This window comes from Micromys minutus, assembly GCF_963924665.1.
Source record: "Micromys minutus genome assembly, chromosome: 1".
Classification (NCBI taxonomy): domain Eukaryota; kingdom Metazoa; phylum Chordata; class Mammalia; order Rodentia; family Muridae; genus Micromys; species Micromys minutus.
Genome location: NC_137969.1, coordinates 163,207,737 through 163,228,258, shown reverse-complemented (window position 1 = coordinate 163,228,258; position 20,522 = coordinate 163,207,737).

The window sequence follows — 20,522 nt, the reverse complement described above, 5'->3', positions numbered from 1 at the left end:
TTCTCTGGATTCTAACTTCTTTAGTTCTTTCTATATATTGGATATTAGCCCTCTATCAGATGTAGGATTGGTAAAAAATCTTTTCCCAATCAGTTGGTTGAAGTTTTGTCCTGTTGACAGTGTCCTTTGCCTTACGGAAGTTTTGCAATTTTATGAGGTCCCATTTGTTGATCCTTGATCTCAGAGAATAATCCATTGGTAGTTTGTTCAGGTAAACTTCCCCTGTGCCTATGCTCTTCCCTACGTTCTCTCCAATTAGTTTCAGTGTACCTGGTTTTATGTGAAGGCCTTTGATCTCTGTGGACTTGAGCTTTGTACAAGGAGATAAGTATAAGTTAATTTGCATTCTTCTACATGCTGACTGCCAGTTGAACCAACACAATTTGTTGAAAATGTACTCTTTGTACATTTAAATGTTTTTAGCTCCTTTGTTAAAGATCAAGAGACCATAAGTGTGCATATTCATTTCTGGGTCTTCAATTCTATTTCACTGATCTTCCTGTCTGTCTCTGTGACAGTACCATGAAGTTTTTATCACAGTTGATATGTAATAAAACTTAATTTCAGAAATGGGAATTTCCCCAGAAGTTCTTTTATTGGGGAGGATACTTTTGGATATCTTGGGGGTTTTCTTATTCCCAATGAATTTGCAAATTGTTTTTCTCACTCTATAAAAAATTGAGTTAGAATTATGATTGGAATTTCATTGAACCTATAGATTCCTTTTGGCAAGATGGCCATTTTTACTATATTACTACTACCAAGTCATGAGCATGGGAGATATTTCTGTCTTCTGAGATCCTCTTCAATTTCTTTCTTCAGAGACTTGAAGTTCTTGTCATACAGGCCTTTCACTTGCTTAGTTATAGTCACACCAAGGTATTTTATATTATTGGTGACTATTGTGAAGGGTATTATTTCTCTAATTTATTTCTCACCCTGTTTATTATTTAGGTAGAGAAAGGTTACTTGGTTGTTTGAGTTAATTGTATAACCAGCCACTTTGCTGAAGTTGTTTACCAGGTTAAAGAGTTCTCTGATGGAATTTTTGGGGTCACTTAAGTATACTATCATATCATCTACAAATAGTGATATTTTGACTTCTTCTTTTCCAATTTGTTTCCCCTTGAACTCCTTTTGTTGTCTAAACACTCTGGCAAGGACTTTTAGTACTATATTAAATAGGTATGGGGAGAGTGGGCATCATTGTCTAGTCCCTGATTTTAGTGGTATTGTTTCAGGTTTCTCACCATTTAGTTTGATGTTGGTTAATGGTTTTCTGTATATTGCTTTTATTAAGTTTAGGTATGAGCCTTGAATTCCTGATCTTTCCAAGATTGTTACCATGAAGAGGTGTTAAATTTTGTCAAGTGCTTTCCAAGCATCTAAAGAGATGATCATGTTGGATTTTTTCTTTGCATTTTTTATAGTGGATTACGTTGAAGGATTTTTGTATATAAAACCATTCCTACATCCCTGGAATGAAGTTTACTTGATCATTTTTATGTGTTCTTGAATTTGTTTGGAAGAATTTTATTGAGTTTTTTGCATTGATTTTCATAAGAAACATTTGTCTGAAGTTCTCTTTCCTTGTAGGGTCTTTATGTGGTTTGGGTAAAAGAGTAATTGTGGCTTCAAAGAATGAACCAGGTAGTGTTCCTTCTTCTTCTATTTTGTGTACTAGTTTGAAGAGTATTGGTATTAGGTCTTCTTTGAAAGTTTGAAAATATGTCTCACTAAACTAATCTTGTCCTGGGATTTTTTTGGTTGGGACACTTTTAATGATCACTTAAATTTGTTTTGTGGCTATGGAACACGTTAGATGGTTTATCTAGCCCTGATTTAACTTTGGTATCTGCTATCTGTCTAGAAAATGGTCCATTTCCTCCATATTTTCTAGATTTTTTTGAGTATAGGCTTTTGTACTTGGATATGAATTTTTTTAATTTTCTTAATTTCTGTTGTTATGTCTCCCTTTTGATTTCTGATTTTGTTCATTTGAATACTGAAAAGAATTTGGCTAGCCTTATCATTCACAACTGTGAAGGTATGGTCATTCAAGTAGATTCTTTCCTCCTAAGAACTTTACAACAAACAATAAGCCAGACTGTGGAATACTTCATCCCTTAGAGTGTCCCACAGTGCCACCAAAATAGCACATTTGGAAACCCTACCCTGCCAGCGGTGTTTGAAGAATGTAACCACATAGTTTAGCTGAAAAAACAGGATCTTCCAAAGTCAAATGGTATATGCAGTTTTCTTCCGTTGTTATCAAAATGGAAACAAACCTTTTTGTTCACTCCAAACAAATTTTCTGCTTTAAAAAATGAAGAGTAGTGAGAACATCAGAGTGAAAATATGAAGATCTGTGGCTTTTCCTTCCATATGAACTGTCTGCATAGGGAATAGAACTCCAATTCTTAGAAGCAAGTAAGATAGCTACATCAAATTTCTTCTTTAGGAGAATAATAGTATTCCATACACTTATATGGAGTTAAAATGAAGACTACAAGTAGTTTCCACATATCATGATTCTGTGTATTGTTTATGCTGATAAATTCATGTTGGTCTAGTCCCCATGAAATGGTTGGCCCCTGAAGATACACATAAATTCTGAAGTGTTCCACTGAGTGAAAAATATTTGAACACCAGTTTTGGTTCTTTTTGACATGGCTGAAATAAAAGGATAGGAAATTTGACTTATCTATAATTTAGTCACAGATTGCATTGTCCAAAGCAATCCAAGAAATCAAGTTACACTAATGCAATCCTCTTTCTTTTTGCCAAAAACAACTTTTGATTGGGTCTTCTACACTTTCTTTGTAGGTCAACATTCTGCCTCAGATGTGTAGGTTTATGAACTAGCATCAATCAGTGTTTGAAAATTTGAAAGCCAAGAGTACATTCTCAAATATGTGGGGCTTTTCTTACTTTTAGCTGAAGGGCTATGCATCCTCTGGATCTGTATTTTTGGCAGACTAAACTAGCATACATCATCTTGTATAGATTATGAACAAGGAGGACCTCAAGTCTAATTCCCATTGGTCCCCACTAAATCTCACACCATGCCATTAAAGACACTCTTCGGTGCTTTCATTTTCTACTTGTCCATTATCTGTTTTGTGTACTCTGGATTTTAGAAAACAAATCATCTGGACTCATAGTAGGATTTTTAAACATTTGCAGAGCAGCCAAATAGGCTATTATACATGGTCTAATTTGTCAGTAGTTTAAATTTATTAATGATAAATATCCCCCATAAGTTTTGTTCTTTTCAATCAGTCCTCTGTATTCACAAGTTCTAAGTCTACAAATTGAACCAATCACAGACCAAAACTATACCATCAAAACTTTTGAACATACAGGAGCTAGTTCTTCATTGTTATTCACTAAACAATTCTTTTATGACAACTTCTTATATAGTATACCATGCATAGAGATAATGTAATGTATAGGTTATGGTGGGGTTTTTTGTTAGATACTAATATGTTGTGATTTTTCAAATAGTAATTGATTATCAGTGGAGGATCCTAGGACAAGTCTCCAATGCATGCCATAGATATCACAACAAATCTTCAAATGTACATTTCTTCTCTCTTTACCCCAGCAGTGGCCATTCAGAGAAACTTCTTAACATTGCTGCTCAGCAATTTTGAAGAGTTTATGTATCCATTTAGGCAATAGTCAGACAATCATACTATCAAAATTTTAATCAAAATTATCATTGCTTTTGTCAGTCCAGACCATCTTGATTGTCTATCCTTAATTTTTTATTGAATATTCTCTGTATTTACATTTCAAATGTTGTTTTTCTCTACCCAAATTACAAGTACTACAAACAAAATATGATTATAAGAACTATAATTGGAAATTTTAAGACACATATAAAAACTGATCAACATTTTTTTATTTTATTTTAAAATCAAAATCTGTGCAGTATATCTAATAGTTAACTATAAAATGGCTATACTTAATACAAACAATGTTATCTTCAATGTTCCAACATCAATCATATATTTTACCTAAAAGGATATCTACAATAAAATTAATAGTAGTAATTAACAATAAAAGGACTCTCTATTTCTTCTATCCTCTCTGTGCAACCTTGGAAACTTTATGTTAGTGGATGTCTCCATTGTTCTGAGTACCTGAGTGTTGTGAGAAGAAACTTTTAACCCTCTGAAGCACATATGTGTACACTCAGCTGTACACATTTCAAAGCAAAATTAAATTCTGTTACTGGCCCTACTGAATGTTCAGAATTATTTTTGATTAAATACTCATGATTTTTAACTAATGTAGTTATTTAAGATAAAGAAGTTTGCTGAGAACTGAATGCAAGGGGAACAAGAGGTGTAGAGATCAGTAGCTACAAGGGCCACGAGAACACACCTCTGATAGGTAGGCCACGCGTCTGTATGTACTTAGTTTCCAAATGTATTTTGTTCTTTAAAAAAATGATCCTATATATTATGACCATAGCTGCTGTCCCCAATCTTCTCCAGTATCCTTCTCATCGCCATACTCACCCAACTCTATTCTCTTCCTTTCTCTCTTCAGAAAATAAACAAAAAGGCAAACAGAAGAAACAATGATAAAAATTAAGAAAAAAAATCACAAGGTTCTGGACATATGGCTTAGCAGTTAAGAGCACTGACTGTTCTTTTAGAGGTCCTGAGTTCAATTCCCAGCAACTACATGTTGACTTGCAACCATCTGTAATGAGATTCTATGTCCTCTTCTGGTGTGCATGACAAGAGTGAAAGTGTACTTACATGTAACAAATAAATACATATTTATTTTTTTATTTTTTAAACAACTTTATTTTACAAAACAAAGATAAATGTACAGATTTTAAACATTTTTTGCTTAAAATTATACATTTTTTGTCAGTACTTTTTTTTCAGATTTTTACATAATTTTTAATAAATACATTTTTAAAACGAAATACAAAATACAAGAAACAGATACAGACAAAGAATACACATGCATTCATACATATACAAATGCACATATAACACACACACACACACACACACACACACACACACACCTCAAAAACTCCTAAAAATTGGTAACCATAATAGATAAAAGACCAGTAAGACAAAAACTTCCCAAACAAAAAAACATGAGTTAAAATGTCTACAAAAATACCTCTAATCTTGTTTTGTGCTGGCCATCTACTGCCGAGTATGGGGTCTGCCTTAAATGTGACTAATATGCCCAGTGGATCTCCACTGGAGAAAACTAATTGTTTCTTTGCAAGTGAATGTCAGTTGTGGTTAATGCTTTTTTTAGCAGTGAGAATTCATGTGCACTTTCATGTCTCAGGGCTGAGATCTTGTATGCATTGAATCTGTGCAGACCATTTGTATGCTGCCACAGTATCTAGGCATCAGTCCTGTTTGTTTATAGAAGGCAGTTTCCTGAAAGATATCCATCTATTCTGGTGTTTATGATCCTTCTGCCTTCTTTTTATACTGCTTGCTCAGGTCTGAGGGAAAATGTTTGATGACACATACCATTATGGCTGTTGTTCCAAAATATCTCATTCCCTAAAAGTTGTAGAGTTATGAGCATATATGTTTGTTCCCATGTAATCCATGTACTGAAAAATTTATTGATCATCTAATGAAGGCTGAGCAAGCCACTGACTTTCATTTGGATCTTCATTTTAAACCATTAATCAGGTCTTTGAGAATTTTACATGCTAATTTCCAGATTGGTTGTACCAATTTGTAACCTCATTAAAATTGAAAGAGTATTCCCCTTTCCCTCTCCTCCTTTTCAGCATTTGTTGTTAGTTTTCAGTTGATTTGTATTAGGGTAAAAGGAAATATAGAACTAATTTTAAATTATATTTTACTAATTGCTAAGTATATTGAATAGTTTTTAAGATACTTTTTGTTCATTTGTAGTTCATTGTCTTCATTTAAGAGTTCTTTGATCAGATCAATAAATCAATTTTTAATTGGATTGTTTCTTTTCTTGACTCTGATTTTAAGTTCATTACTTATTTTGGTTACTAATATTCTATCAGATGTATAGTTTCCAAGGAGCCCTTTATAGTCTCTGGGATTACTTATCCCTTGAATGCTTTTTTTGCTTTCTTTGTATGTATTATAAAACCCATTCATTGATTGTTGGCCTTAAATCCTAAATATGTAGAGTTTTCTTCAGATTTTTTTCCTATACCTATTTCTTAATCAGGAACTGGAAATCAAAGTCAGTGTGCATACTCTTCCAAAGTGAATTTATATATTGTCTGCATAGGATAGAGACCACAAACAAATCAAGGACTAAGATGAGTTCCCATTTTAATGCTTATGGACAGATAGTAGAAAGGTCAGCTTCCTTCTCATTCTGTTAGAAAAGGTAGATGTCTCCTACAACCTCTCTGGGAGAAGAAAACATAAAAGGAATGTTTTAAGTAATCTCAAATTCATTAAGGAGTATTGTGTTTCTGGTTTGGATTTAGTGTTGGTTTTCCTTAATAATACACGATGATTTGTAATAAATGCCCAGTTTTTCACCTCTGACTAAATTATTTCTCAGGCTCACCTGCCAGAGGAAAAATCAAGTTGGGGTGGTAATGTACCAATAAACATGGCATATGAACATCTCTTCCCATTTTACATAATGAAATGCATAAATTCAAGCTTTTTTGTAATTCTGAAAGTGGCTGATTAAATAAGCACATCTCTGCTAAAATCATTACTCCAAAAGTCTGGTTCCATGCAACTTTTTATAGTCTGGGCCTATTTTCCATGGATTTATACCACCAACCTAGTACTTTCTAATAACATCTTTATCATACAATGACACAGATACCATCTGTGTTGGAATGTCAATGAAAAAAAAATTACTTGGAAAAGAAATGATTACCTTTCAAAGCTATAAGAGAATTGGATGACTGTATTTGGAAAAGTAAAGTCCTGTTTTAAAATGGTGGTGGAGGGGGTGAATTTTGGTAATCTTAGATGCTGTTCTTCTAGAGATAAAAGACAAGAAATCTTGTATCCTGTTCTAATATCACAGCTCTTCCCTGTAAAACCCTCAAAGAGTCTATAAAAACAAGCAGTGAAGCAAATGAGAAACTGAAGTTCTCTTTATTATCAGCTTGGCCAGTGCCAAGTAAACATAGTGAGAACTCTCTGGTACTGTGTCTAGGACACATGGCATTCTCTCAGATCCCGATCCAGACCCCTGACTCTAACTGGAATATCTTATCATGATATCGTAGCATCCTTTGGGTTTCTCACATGGGACAGAAGACAGGAGCAATAAATAAGGAAAACACTACATGGAAAAAGAAATAAAATTAACCTGGAGACATTTCAGAAACAGGGTCTTTAAACAAGACAACAAACAAATAAAAACCCAGTTCTTCCATAAAAAGTTATCTCCCATCACCAAGCAAATAGATCCTAGACCTGTTTCATAAGTGACAGAAATAAAAGAATTGCAAGTACCAATATTAAGCCCAAAAGGTGGACAAACATCCATATCCCAGGTCTGCCCAGCTGATCTGGTCAGGTGGTTGAATAGGAAGAAACTTGAGCATACAATAAATTGCTCTATCACTAGTTACATGGAACTTCATCATACAAAGAAATTTGAATAGTTTATAAACTTATTCCCATGGAAAAAGATTAAAAACTGCCCATTGCCTGCATATATATATGATGGGCAGGAGAAGAAGAACACACATCACTTTGGTCTGAAGGAATATTAAGAAACAGAGAAATGTTATAATTAAACATAATATCAAAAGTAAAATAGGTGTAAAGATCGTAATAATAGAATGAAGAGACTATTTTTAAACTTTCTGTAACTATCACAATTGCATTGAGAATTCTAAGAAACATTTATTATAAATAATAAAGATATTACTTGTGACATTGGAAGAGTTCAATGTCAGAAGTAATATCTTTACCATTATAGCCCTTTACCTGGAAAATGGCATCAGTGGATCAGACCCCATCAGAGATCACTTATGCCCTTGGTAAAAGAGTAAACAGTGTCCATTGCCAAATGGCCTGCCCTGAAAATATACATGAAAGTAATAAATCAATTAAATAAGCAACATACACACACACACACACACACACACACACACACACACACACACACATACACACACACATATCACTGTCTGAGTCAATAACCTAAATTAATTTCCTAAATTAATTTCAAGGGCAATGAGTGAGTGAATGTCTATGACATTAAAGGAGTAAAAGGTAAAATTGCAGATAGCTGATATTAAGACCTATCCCATATATTTAACTAGAGACTACACTATTGTTTAAGTGTTTCGAAAATCATATTATAACATAAAATTAAATAAACACAGTGAGTTTTAATATAATTGTTCAAGGATATATGGCCAATGGCAGAATTGGCTTCTACAGCTGGTTCAAGCCAGTGTTTCCTCCAAACAGCCAACATAGATTTTTATCCATCCATCAGCAGTCTCTGGGGAGAGGCAGTCCATAATGAGATAACACCTGAGGACAGTTATTGCACTCAATAACCTCATCTGCTGTACTTTCCTAAAACTGAAGTAGATTATGAGATTCTTGAAGTAGAAAGTTTAGAGTAACTGATGTTAACAGCAAATACTATTTGAGACAGACTTTTGAACCATAGAAATATCCTAAAATTAAGAGTATTTAAATCAAAAGAGCATTACCAGTATAGCCAGACACCCTGACTTATCTAATTAATAATCTCTTCAAGAATTCTACAAGAAAATGAAGGATAATGCGAATAAGTCTGTGCAGATCTATGGCTTAATACTCCATAAAGTATAACCCAAGGGAGGGGCTTTCCCTTCTCTATATTTTTCTAGGTACCACTTGTATGTAGCATCATTTAATCTACTCTACAATTCTAAAGTTCTGTTCGTCTTCCCCCCTAAGTACCTGTAACTTTGCATGTAAGTCTATTAATTTTCTTTCCAGAAACCATCTCACTCCTGAGGACTTTTTAAAAATTCTTCCTGATTTTTGTTTTTCTCTCTAAAACTTTTCTTTGACAGGATCAAAAAAAATGTATCTACTCTCTTTGTTATAATCAGGATCTAAAAGTGATTTGATAAATAACTGAATCCACTCAGCATTGACATGATTATTCACATTAATCTGTGTTTGGTTAAATTTACTGAAGTGGTCCATTTCAGGCCAGCTGGACACTCATTTATGAACAAGGGAATAAAGGTCTGCCATTGGAGAGACCTCGTCACACTGGTCATCTTTAAATAGAACTGATGGGTTTATGTTTTCAGGAAGAGACAGCTATCCATATTACTTAAGTCCTGTGGTGCTTCATTGAGACTGGGTTTATGTCTGTGTGTCTTATTTTGTGAGTTTAACTGCTGATAGCTTTATGTCTTTAGGAACTCTTTTTAGACTCTTATCCAGCTTTAAGCAGAGCAGAAAGTATCAATAAGAGGGTCATTTCATTACCCTCTAATCCTAAAGTGGAAGGAAATGCCTGGTTTACCTTGAACTAATACAATGATCCTATCAAAACAAGGCTCATTTAAGAGACACTAAGGACATCACAGTCAGATAGGAGACACAAGCAAAACAAGACCATTTGATTGACTTATAAAAGGTAAAAGTTTAGAAAATTCTAAGAAATGTGGCAGAAATAGTTCCAATGCATGCATAGCTTAGGTTCATGCCTTGATCAAGAAAGTAGATTAGAGGCATTCCTTATTCCCTTTTTGTTACCATAGTTTTAGTAGACAGATGCCTCAGAACGTCTCAGCACAACTCTGTGAAACTACCTAAAAAAAGCATCAGTGTTAAGAAACAAGTATTAAACTTGAGTATATGTGTTTAAATAATTGTCCCTCCCTTTTCCAGGCATATTTTGAATATACATGGCACATAATTTATATATATATATGTATATACATACACACACACACAAACACACACACACATACACACACACACACACACACACACACACACACACACACATATATATATATATATATATATATATATATATATAGAGAGAGAGAGAGAGAGAGAGAGAGAGAGAGAGAGAAAGTATATGTATGTATGTATAATTTTCTCAGTCAGGGAAACTTATTATGTTTCCTGATTATCAATTTGTTCGAATACTATCATACACTCCAATCTCAAATCCTATGTGGTTCTTTGTTATTCATACATTTTGCTTTTGAATAGAATCAAATATCCATGCCTAGCTGGACAGAGACAGACCCTGGTTGGGACGGCCATCTTTTACTGTTCAGAACCATCTGGAACCCCATTTCTTGTGGCTGATCCATGCATAGTTCCCCTCTATCTTACATTCTTTCCCCATCAGCTTGATTGTTTCAAAGCTCAGTCTACCATCTGGTTCTGCACTCGTTTTCTGGGAGTACACCACAAACTAGGCAGCTTAGACAACAGATGTTTACTGTCTCGAGGCTCTGTGGCTATAGCTCCAAGATCAAGGTGCTGGCAGTGCTGTTGCTGTCTTCTGGGGACTGGGAGGGGGTCTGTTCTGTGTCTCTTGCCTGTGTCTGGTAATCCCTGGCAACTGTTGGCATTCCTAAGCTTATAGGCACATCACTAAGATTTCTGTCCTCATTTGCACATGTATTTCTTTGTTTGTATGTGTTTGTGTGTGTGTACAAACACATACATATGTGCACGTACATGTGTGTGTTTGTGCATGTGCCTGGATGCACCCAATTTTCCCCTTAACAAAAGAAGTCATAGATTGGATTGATACTTACCCTAAGGAGTTCATATATATTATAAATGGGGTCATATAAGCAGAGACCTCATTTCCAAACTAAGTCATATTTGAAGATGAGAGGATGGAGCCCTATATCATTTGAGAAAGAATAATTCAACTCATAACAAGTTAGATAAAGAAATTGACTCTCAACGTACTGCCTATTTCTTCCACCCTAATGATCTTTAAGATCATTTCTCAGGCCCCTTTCTTCTGTCACATATTTTATTTTCTTTTACACAACTGAAGTAACTCATAGAAAGAGGATTTAAAATGTGACTGGTCAACTGATGGTAGACATAGAGTAGAGAAAGGAGAAGGGCTTAGAGCTGTGCCTCTCAACCTGTGGGTGGCAGCCCCTTTCAGAAAGGTCACATATTAGATTTTCCTGTATGTCAGATATTTACATTAGGAGTCATAACAGTAGCAAAATTATAATTATGAATTGGCAACAAAAATAATTTTATGGTTGGGGATCACCACAACATAAGGAACTGTTTAGAAGGTCTCAGCATTAGGAGGGCTGAGAAGCACTGGTTCCGGGAACCAAATAATCTTCAGAGGCACATCACCAGGGACCAAATTTCTCCAACTACATTTCTTCCTAAAGGTTTTTCAGCCTTTCAATAGTGCAACTTTTTTGGAATCAAATGTCCAGTACATGAGCCATCTAGGCAGGGACTTTTCATACTCAAACACACCATACCTTTGTTTATCAAATCCCATTACCCATGTCTTTAACACCAAAAATTTAAATTTTGATTTTAAATAGTCACTAATAGATATTAGTTTGATTTTTCCTCTGTCAAAACAAAGGAAAATAAAAGGAGTTATTGCTTTCCTTCTAGGGATATCACCAATTGAATTTGTGGGTGAATTTTCCTCTTCCAAAAATTCATCAAGGAAGGCAATCTGAAGGAACAAAATTTTGACAAAGAATGGTTTCATTATCTTGTTTGTTATGATATGCCCAAAGCAAGAACCAAATCTTTGAATGCTCATTTACCAAAAAAGATGGGTGAAATTCTAAAACACATTGAGGAATGTCCTCAAAGGTTGTGTCCTTTTGTTTACATAAGCCACAATCTGAGCTACAATACAGAAGTCAGTAGTCCAGTAAAGTTATCTAGAAAAGTGCTTTGCACTGTGATTTTATCTCTTCAGCCATATTATGCTATGGATTACCACATGACAAAAATATACCAAGCCCCACAGCAGAAGCACAGGCTGAGTCTTAATGGGAGTTTGTGGCCACTAATGTCAATTCAATGGACATTGACTTACTGAGAATGGCTAGAGCAGGGCCTTCCTTTGCCATTCATACTCCTTGTGTGGATGGCTGCTACCTTTTGTCTCTAACACCGATGTACTCAATCGACAACTTTTACCAATAAGGTTTTGCTAAACCCTTTCACATTTCAAATACGGCATCTGAGACTCCATAAACAGGAGTGAACTAGTAGCAGTTTGAAGTTGTCATCATTGACAGCTTATGATTTATCTTAACTCTCCCTCGCCATTTGGCCATGACTTTAAGTAAACACTTTCCGTCTTCCTCATGTTCTCGTTACTACCACCTCCCACTAATAAGGGAGACTGCCAAGAAAAGCATCCAGACAGTTCATTTACCTCCCAAACTTGCCTGAGAGTAGCTGCCCCAGTTTAGACAAGGGGCAAACCAACTACTGCACATTTTCAGCAGATGGAACAATGCTTGCTGAAGTGTTTACATTACCATTATTTGCTTTCAGAATGTGTGTGTAACGAATGGGTAGTTGAATGAAATATTGTGATGCAAACTGAAGACACTAGAAGTTCAGGCAGGCCATTTATAGTGATCAATGGAGATGTGCCACTTTGCTTTCTAAGAAGCCAGGAAGCCCCAGGCAGTCTTTCTCTGTGAAGTCTTTGGCACCCTCGCACCCTCGTGTTCTTTCAGGTGGCTGGAAGTTGGTTCAAATTCACCGATAGTATTATTATAAAAAGCGTGGTGCTCAGGAGCCCCTAAAACTGAGCTCACTAAAAAAAAAAATAGATTATATTAGTCAAAGACAGTACTTACTATACTATACAGCAGCAGTCATAGAACCATCTCTGCCTTTTCTGGGGATAATCATAAGACCACCCTTAATTGAATTTGAATGATCTTCCTTAGCAAACTGATGCAGACAACATATGTGTCAGCCATCCTAAAAATTTTCAGATCTTGCCTACATCAAACAAAGGTCATGTCGTGTACCAGAATGTACTCTGCAAAAGTCATCCTAGTGATGTTCATTCTCTCCAGACAGAAGCAGAGTGCAATGCTCAGGCATGACTAATGATAGTACATATAAAGAGTAAGAAAACTCCTTCAGCTTCTTTGGGTACTCATTACCCAAACACATACCTTGAAGCTTATAGCAGGTATCTTCATGAGGGATGAAAAAATCTCAGTGAAGCAATTTTATGCTAAAGTTCTGTATCAAGGCTTGTATTTATTCTTAAAGAGCTGTGAAACTAAAGTGACAAACCCCTGTGTAGACTTTTTAAAATAATTTTTATTTGTTACATACTTAGGACTCTTAGTTTGCAATGTCTTATTCCTTAGGAACACCTTGACTACTTTCTCCATATCTCTCCCATGGGGACAGAAAGCCATAACATGTATATGAGAAGATCTTGAAGGATTTTCTCCAATTTTCTCGCAGTCACTACTACCATGACCTAGTTGTTCTGTGTTATATGTTCCGTGGTTTATCAGAAGACAGCAAGAGCACAGGAAATGTGGAACACGGGTTGTAGCGTTAGTGTTTCTCTCCTGACTACATTGGGTGTTATACAGACAAATGAGATATCACAGGCTGTGCAAGCCAAGTTCTCTGAGTAGCTTAGGCTCTAAGCACTGACTGCTAATGTATCCACTGAGTATTCTACCTAGCAATCTAGACTGACCTGTTCTCTGTTCTCCCTGCCTATCTACCTCTTTGCCTCTCCCCCATCCTGCTTACCCTTTTTTATATTATTTTATTAGATATTCTCTGTATTTACATTTCAAATGTTATCTCCTTTTCTTTCCCCCTACTCCCATTCCTCCTCCTAGTCCACTTGCTTCCATGAATGTGCTCTCTCTCCCAATCACCCTCTCTACCTCAGTGCCTTGGCATTACCCTACACTGGGAAAATGTGCCTTCACTGAACTAAAGGCTATTCTCCCATTGATGCCAGACAATGCTATCTTCTGTTACATATGCAACTAGAGCCATGCAAGCTCAATGGTTGGTGTTTTAGTCCATGGGAGTTCTGGAAGATTTGGTTGATTGATAATGATGTTCTCCCCATGATGTAGCAAACCTATCCAGATCTTCAGTCCTTTATCGAGCTCTTTCACTGGCATCCCTATGTTCAGTTTAATGGTTAGCTCCAAGCATGTTCATCTGTATCTGTATGACTCTGGTAGAGCCTCTGATGAGGCATCTACTTATATCTGATTCCTTCCAGTAAGCACTTTTTGGCATTAGCAATAGTGCTTGGGTTTGGTGGCTGCATATGAGGTAGATCTCCAAGTGAGACAGTCTCTGATTGAGATTTTCCTCAATCTCTGCTCTTCTATTTGACCTTGTATATCCTCCCATAAGTGTTTTGTTCTCCCTTATAAGAAGTGAGGAATCCACATTCTGGCCTTCCCTCTCTTTGAGCTTCATAAGGTCTGTGAATTGTTTCTTGAGTATTCAGATCTTGTGGGGGATAGTATCTGCTTATCATTGAGGGTATATCATATTTGTTCTTTTGTGACTGGGTTACATCACTCAGGATGATATTCTCTAGTTCTATCCATTTGCCTATGAATATCATAAAGTCACTGTTTCTAATAGATAAGTAGTATTCCAATATGTAAATGTGCACAATTTCTGTATTCATTCCTCTGTTGAAGAACATCTGGGTTCTTACCAGCTTCTGGCTATTATGAATAAGGCTGCTATGAACATGGTGGAACATGTGCTATATGTTGGAGTGAAGAAGTTAGACTCCAGAGAATCAAGTAATTCTATTAAAAATGGGGTACAGAGCTAAACAAACAACTGAGGAATACCAAATGGCCAAGAAGCACCTGAAGAAATGCTCAACATCCCGAGTCATCAGGGAAATGCATATAAAAACAACCCTGAGATTCCATTTCACACCAGTCAAAATGGCTAAGATCAAAAACTCAGATAATAGCAGATGCTGGTAAGGATGTGAAGAAAGAGGAAGACTCCTCCATTTTTGGTGGAATTGCAAACTGGCACAACCACTCTAGAAATCAGTCTGGCAGTTCCTCAGGAAATTGGACACTTCTGGGCATGTACTTTTTATCCTTTCTTATTTCTCTCAATTCTATCTATTCATTAAGTTATCAAAAATATTCTATTCTATGAACTCCCTACTAATCCCCTCAGAATTCAACATCCCAGTCATGATATCTTCATTCACATTTCAGTTGCTTCCTCTCTCGTGTTATCCTCTTTAGAGCAGTATCAGAAGGGGTGTTGTGCCAGTCCTACCGGTCTTCTACCTATTCTACAAAACCCTGAATCTGCAGAGTCACATCAGGTACCTACAATCCCACTCTATGATTGAAGAGGCAAAAAGTAGGGCTCAACCATCATCGGCCACTCTTCCATACCTTGACATATGATACTGTAACAAGTGATTTTTTTCTGTGAGTGGTAGACAAACAAATGGCATGTTGCCCTGTCCATGTGACATGTTTTAAAATATTTTGATAGGAAAAAAAAGACACTGTGAAGTTTGTGTTTTTATCAAATGAAGGTTGTATTTTAAAAAGGTAGGTAGATGTCACCCACACATCTTCCTTTTAGACCCAGTTCAGCTAAACCAAGCCTGATGTTCTAGGTCACGCCAGCAGCATGACCGCTATAACCAGCATGCAAGGCAGCCAGTGCTGTGTTCATGAGAAATTATCTACAGCAACTGACTGCATCATTTGTGTTTGAAAACCAATTCTCAAATACTTACAGCCTTACATGTTAAAAGCCCTTTATAATCAGTGTTCTTAAACAAATGAATCAAATTCTGCAAGAAAATCAACTATGCTATTCTTTTTCAGGAATATGTATACATCCAAACACATTTGCCAATGCTTAATATTCACACAGATAGCAAGTAGATGTTCAGACCAGTAGCATAGTGAACAAACACACAAGTGATGGGTTCATGAGTGGACACAGTGACCCAAAGAAACAGGGCTCTAGGCTCTCAGCTCAAACTATGTCCCACCCTTGCTGACATCACTGCCTTTGCTCAGAGTTCCTGGCTTTACAGACTGGGCTCAGTTCCTCTGGGCTAGAACCAAGTGGGGCCTGTCCTGTCATGTCCAAGTTGAGCTGTCCTGGACAGGACAGCTCAGTACAGGGCCAGCCAGGGCAAAGCCACAGATGGGCTCAGGTGTCAGGTTCCGCCCAAGTGGAAGCTCCCCTTGAGGAGGATGACTCAGACTCTGCTGTACTCGAGTTACTTCAGCTTAACCGCCCTGAAATGGCCTTGCTCCCCTGGCTGCTGACCACAGCAGCTCTCCCAATCTTCCCAGCACCAGATGTGTGGTATATATTTCAGCTTCAGCCCAAACACCAGGGCCTGCTCTTCACTAATGTAGCAAGAATCAGTGCTTTCCTAAGACCTCAGAGAAGAGGAGGCCTTCTTCTTCTCTCAGCCTTGTCTGGAGGCATCCAGAGGCATCTCAGGGAAGATGTCTCTCTGTTCCTTCATGCTATCCTCATCTAACTTCTAGAGCTCATAATCCTTGCTCATAGAGTAGCCATTGCAATGATACTCTAAGAAATGACATTTACACCAGAAACAGTGTTTATCTGTGGTGTGAGCAACTCTCAGAAGTTCATGTCACAGGCACTTAGAGGCCACTTTCCATGTGGCTGGCACTGCATAAGGTGCTGACGGCAAGAAAAGAGCCAGAACACATCTCCTTCCTGAGAATGTAAGCTCTGCTTGGGGAGTCAGGATGGTGAAAGAGGAAAAATGACAGATGCCTGAACTTCAGATTCCTGTTTTCATCTTTACATGTGTGACTTTGGAGAGTTACCCTAAGTGTAGAAAATCTCCCACTTTTCTCTTCACTCTAAAATGGGAAAATGTGTTTAATTCTGTTTACAAATTGTATAAGATTTGTGATAATAATGGTTATAAACAGAAGGGTGGCTATATACGGAAGCTAAATTTCCTAATTTTATAACAATTATTGGAAATCTCATGTTTTATATGTTGTAATATAGTGTGGTATATAAAGAAAGAATATGCAATGTGCTTAAACCATAAGAGCCCTGGATATGAATATTTTTAGCCATTTCGGTGTCAGAGATCTCAGTTGTAAAATTTTTATACAACATAGCAGAGAGTAAGAACAGCAGCAATCTTTGGAGTGAGTTCTTGCTAGTTCCTTATACCACAAGAACAAATACTTATATTTATCTGGCCCCGATCTGAAATACACCAGGTTGTCATCACCAGCACAAATATTGCACCATTAATGTTTGTAACTTCTCCATTACCAACACTGTCTTCTCTGCTTCTAAAAACTCCCACCATTGTCTCTATCAGTTATGCCTTTGTGAATATTGCCAACTCTAGCTTCAAAATCATCAGCAGTATTTCCAACACCACTATGTTTACTCCTATCACTAATGCCTTCCTTTTTCCCTCCACTGTTTTTTCCATTTACTTTTATTATTTCGAACACCACCAATTCTACCTTCAAGTCTTACACCATCACCAACACTATAGACAACCACCCCTTCTGCCAATGCCACTACCTTCATAACTCCCACCACAACTACTGTCTGTGTCATTTCCACGAACATATCTTTTAGGCTTGGATATGTAAACAAAAGTCTCAAAATGTTAAACTGTCTCTCTGAAGTCTCAGGACTTATAAGTTCTAGAGCAAGATTTGACCTCAAGTGCATTTGGACCTTGAACTTGTTACATTTTAATGTCACTTTTTTACTTGGCCACATCTTTCCATATATGTCAAGGAGGCATGATTCATTTTCTTCTCTAGAATAGAGAATTGGATGTATTTCACTGGTTTGTGTTGACTACAGATAGGGTAACATTTTGTCTGGGTAGCTTTGCTTAAATCACTGAAATAGCAAGATAGTAAGTCACTACAAAAAGGCAAGAAAGACCAAGCTTGAATAGGGCCTCTTAAATGTGGAAGGGTTTTATATAAAATTAAAATGTGTCACAACAAATACCTAATGCTGTGGCTCTGAAAACCATCAGACTTTCCAGATGAGGATAAAAAGGACCCTAGCTTTATTTCCTTGAGATGGTAGATAGGGTTGCTGGCTAGAATTGTGGTGTTAGCACTCAATGCAGGAGGACTGATAGCACTTTGAAGCCTAGACAGCATTTCTAAGGAATGCCTTGGGAGAATCCCAGACATCTATAATAAGATGCAGAGGTTGTGTATATTTTACTTTTGAATGCTTTTTTATTTGTAACTTCATAATTCTTTCTGCCATATTTTAGATTGAATGGATATTAAATTTCAAAATCAACACAATACATTCCTATTTCTCTCTCATACACAAACACAGATGAGATACACACACACACACACACACACACACACACACACACACATACACAAACACAAAATAGTTTGTGTCAGCCAATACATAGAAATCAGCTTGAATGATGTCTTTACATGGTTTTTAACTACTCCACTGAAACTAAGATGACATTTATTCAATTAAAAGTTATTTATTAAGTGTATATAACTAAGATTACATTCAATTTAAAAAAATATTTATTAAGTGTATATATTTACACCTCAGAAAACCATCACCTTACTTAACCCACAAGCACTTAAGTAAATTTTGCAAGTTTTATGAAGGAGCTAAAAGGATAAGGTGTTTTCTGTACTTGAAGCATCAGGATGGTTGCTTTTCTTAGAGGCGATCAAAGTAGATGTGTACTCCCAAGAGGCCTAACAGGGACAGTTCTACTAAACCAAGTACAACTTCAGAAGGTTCAGGTATTCATTGTGTAATTTACTCCATTTAGAAGCCATGCTGCAGAAACAGGTTCTCATGGGATGCCCATATTTCACTTTATGAGATTATCCACAAGAAGGTGCAGTGAGTCTCTATTTACTAATACTGATTGGGCAACAAACTCCAAGTAGTCATCTCATTATCTCAATGAAAGCACTGTGACCGAAGGCAGCTGTATTCTTCAAACTCTTCCAAACAATTTCTTTATACATTTATTTAGTTTATATAAATGAATAGACATAGCACACAAACTAGTACCCATCTTTGGGGCACGATGCTATAATTACTCTTTTTGAAGCTTAGATCTGCTGGTAAATGAGGTACCTCGTTCAGTTGGAAATGATGCACATATTATAAATGATACACACCATGATTAGAGACCAACAGGTTGGCAAGTATATCTAAGAAAGGAGTCTGGGTTTGCCCTTCTATTCCCCTAAATGTGAGGCTGTCTTTGTAGCCCTGGCCCCTAAGTCAACACTACAGTGTGATTTTTTGGCTGCCTTTACTTCCTGGGGAATGAATCTAAAAGTTTTATTCATAGTATTAACAACTAGTAACTGCAGTGCCCAGGGTTGGCACAAAAACTGGCATACTGATAATCACCTTGGTCATGCAGAAGGAGTAGCACAGAATGCCTGTGTCCACCCTCTTAGTGGCCTCTGCTCTCCTGCAGAGTAAACTGGCATCTTTCTTTGGCTTATTGCAGAGGATGGATTCCAAAGCCAGCCATCAGTAGGCTCTGGAGCCTTTTCAGAGCCAGCTTCTGAGAGTGGGGTGGGAAGAGGTAATGGAGTCTGATCTGCTCTGAAGATAGCATTTGGCATATACAAAGAATAGTATATTTGTAAATCACAATCCCATGAATATGAAGTAAAACACCATGTCTGTCAGCCCTGTCCTTGGCCTGTGGGATGGCCAGACCAACAAACAGTGGAACAGACAGGAGCCATCCGAGTCAGAGTTGGAGAGCTCAACCTTTTCAATGAAGCCAGGTTCACAATAAAGGACTACGAATAAAGGAAAGGTAGCTTCTGGAATGCTTCATAAATGTTGAATGACATAATTTGTCAGTACTATCTTCAGTCTGAGTGTCTTTATGTTGCTCCATGGTCCTCTATTTCCCTCAATTATAAAGGAGGAGCGAGACTGCTTGTCAGAAGGGAGGAATGTGCAGGACAAATGAAGGAACATCTTTGTGCTTGCCACAGGTTGCTGTGGTGAATGGTGATTGGAGCTTTGTTTGTATCACCAGTCTAACACCCACTGGGTTCACACATTGCTGTCAGAGTTCGAAATCTACCAAATCAGTGCTGATCGTCCCACCATTACACAACAGTGTGTGTAAAATCTCTGGTGATAGTGAGTGACCATGTATGTCAGAAATGCATCTCTCTTACGGAGCTCAGTTCTCAGCACAACAAAATATCAGCTAGCCTTGAAAAAGAAAACATGTCAATGTATACCTTTTCTATTTCTATAATAAAGAACACTAGAAAGTAGGCTGTGTACCTGAGGCTTACTGACATTCTGTATCTGTCTCCTCAGCCCCTGCTCACGAATACTATTCTTAATCTCTTCTCTTATTTGTCTCATGCTTTCTCATCAAACATTGAACTTGGGAATTTTGTTTTAATATCCAAGAAGAGAAATTATCTATTATTTTGCCATTAATGGACTGAATAACAAAATTATTTATTATGT